The sequence below is a fragment of the Arachis ipaensis genome, chromosome B05 (genome assembly GCF_000816755.2).
Source record: "Arachis ipaensis cultivar K30076 chromosome B05, Araip1.1, whole genome shotgun sequence".
NCBI classification, from domain to species: domain Eukaryota; kingdom Viridiplantae; phylum Streptophyta; class Magnoliopsida; order Fabales; family Fabaceae; genus Arachis; species Arachis ipaensis.
The window spans coordinates 143,670,290-143,673,049 of NC_029789.2; the positions used below are offsets into that span (position 1 = coordinate 143,670,290).

A 2,760-nucleotide genomic window follows, 5' to 3' on the forward strand; every position below is an offset into this window, starting at 1 on the left:
TAAAATTCAAAATAAATTCTTAATGTGATATTTGAAAGAAAAAATATTTAATAATAAAAAAAATTAGTCAAAATAAATCAAAACTTATGTTGAGTTTGAAAAACTAAATATTAAATTAAAGTGATGAACAAATATTATAGAGTTATTTGTTTGTATAATTTTGTTGTGTTTGTGTTTAGAAAGAAATTAATTAATATGGGCCCAAGGTGCAAATAATCAAGACCCATCAATAGCAAGCCCACACATATAAACCAATTCTAATTCGGTTATAGCAACAATCTGATCCAAAATTGAATGGCTGAACCACGAAAAGAAAAAAACAAATAAGCCCAAAGAAAAGATCCAAGCCCATTCGATGAATTCACCAAAACTCGCCATTCAAAAACTTATTCCAATACCTTGACCAAAAAAAAAAAAAAAAAAAAAAAACAAACTCTCTCTTCTCTCCTCTTTCTCTCCTATCACATCACTTTCTCAACAAAAAAGAAAGAAAGAATAGGAAAGTTTTGAGACTAAGTTTTGGTGAAGAACAAAAGTGTGTTACCAAGTTCAAGCAAGTTTTAAGGCTACAACAAAAAGGAGAATTGCATTAGATCATAACATCTCAAAAGTTGATTTTTTTTATTTGAGCTACACCAACAAATCGTGAAAAAATTTGCCAAGCCTCAAGCATAAATCAAGTAACCATGGAGATAATGAAGTCAAATAAGCTCAGTAGCAAATTCACGGTCCAAAATCAAACTTAGAGTAAAAAAAAAGATTTACGGTCAAAATCAAAGAAGATTGAAGAAAAAGGATAAAAAAGAAGGTAAGCTGCATGTCAAAGATTCGGCTTACTCTCTCTTTATTCTGATGTGCCGCTGCAAAGTTTGATACTGAAGAAGAAGACAGTAAAGAGGTTGAAATTGCTTCAATCTTGGAAGCTTCACTCTTTTAAAATAAAGGTGAATGGCCAAGGGTTGAGGTTAAGAGAGAAAAACAGAGCACTTAGTTCGGTTCCTATAGCTACCTGAGCTTGTTCTAAGTTCTTCTCCTTCATGGTTTTATGTTGTATTTCTTTTTCTCAATTTAGTCTGTCTGAGTCTCATTGAAAAAGATAAATATGATGAGATTTGTAAGAAAAAACCAATGAAAGAAAAAAAAAACAATGAGTTAAACTTGGAGAAAAAGTCATAAATTATCTCAAAAATACTTTGTATGTTTTTCTGTTTTGTGTCATGATTCTAAAAAAAATTCTCTTACAAGTTGGATTAACACTTGACTGTTAGAATCTGAATTTGTTCCAGATATAATTTAGCATATTCTAAGGAGAATTAGTGAATGTAATCCATTGAACGATAATCACAGTTGTGATCGAGACTAAATATAAACTATATTGTATTAAGTAGCTGAATCATGATATATTTGTGTGCAATTTTCAATTCTCTACCCTATCTCTGTCTCGGTAATTTCATTCCTAATCAATTTCAGCATAATTATATGGAAGTATGGAACGCAAGTTTGACATGAAAACGTATCTAGAAGGTAGGTTTTTCCACGCGGTTTAGATATGTGATACGTTCTAACGTAATAGTTAGTACATTCTTAAATAAATAAAAAAAAAGTAAACTTATTTTCTTAGTTGGCTCTACCCTTCTATCTTTTTCTCTCTTCAGTCTTCACTTATTCTTTTTTTAATTTCTTCTAGATATATTTGCTTGCTTTTCCATTTTGCAATTCAGACATTTATGACTGTGGTTTTTCTCTTTCTATACATCAAGTATTAGTTGCAGATAATATCACTATAATTTATTGGCGATTTTATATGCGATTCATGATATTTTGGAACGTGAACAAATTGCTACAACAAAATGATACAGAAAATGCCGCCTAATTGATAAATTCATGTAACTATGCTTTCAACTTGGCATTTTTTTCCACTGTCAAACGCTTTTTTTCTCTTTGCAACTGTCTTTCTTTGGAATTCTGTTATCTGGTCATTAATGGCACGGATTTGCCCTTCAAGTTCTCGCTTCTTTCGCTTCAACGATTCCAACTGAACACCTACAGACTTCTCAAACACATCGACTTCCATGAAGTTTTCAACATTAGCTTCAGTTTCTGCTTTGACTTTTGAATTGTTGCGTTGGTTGTCTTGGAGAAGAGACTCTGCTTCTGCAAACAAATTGAAACCTGTTTCTTCCACAAGTTGAAACATTCATATAATTAAGTTTTTGGACTAAAATATGAACCTTCGAATTAGAATTGTTTTACCTGTACCACCATTTTCTTGGATTCCTACCACAGGAGAAGCAATATTTCTAATATTCCGCGACACCACTCGAACGATCTTTCCAATAAACTCATGTTCATACTCATTCCTGCCCAGTAGCCAATATGATCACAATTTTGTGCTAACTCAACATTTTCTACATTTATTTATCAAAATTTAATTTCTAATGTCATATCCAGAGGAATGATAGGGAGCAGCAACTTTTGTGATTTGTAGCCATCAAATAGTCATCAATGATGGTTTTAATAGTGTGAGATTGGTGTGAGATTTTATCGAATGGCTCACTTTTCTTTACTAGTTACATACTTGACAGAATTTAACAAAGTTGTTAGCCTCCTAAACTTTTCCTTATTAGATAGTAATATTAGGAAAACAAAAGAACAGTTATAACTTATTTTATTTAATATTTATTAATTATTATTAATACTAAATAAGATAAGTTTTTCTTGTTTTTGACTTTTTTTTTTTTTTGTTTCCAAAAATTTCAG

General features: G+C 30.8%; 1 protein-coding gene across 1 annotated transcript in view; it reads right to left on the bottom strand.

The window, feature by feature from the left end:
* The window catches only part of LOC107641418, a 13,162-nt gene that overhangs the window by 6,707 nt on the left and 3,695 nt on the right, over positions 1–2,760 (bottom strand). The gene's annotated exons all lie outside the window — the stretch shown is intronic.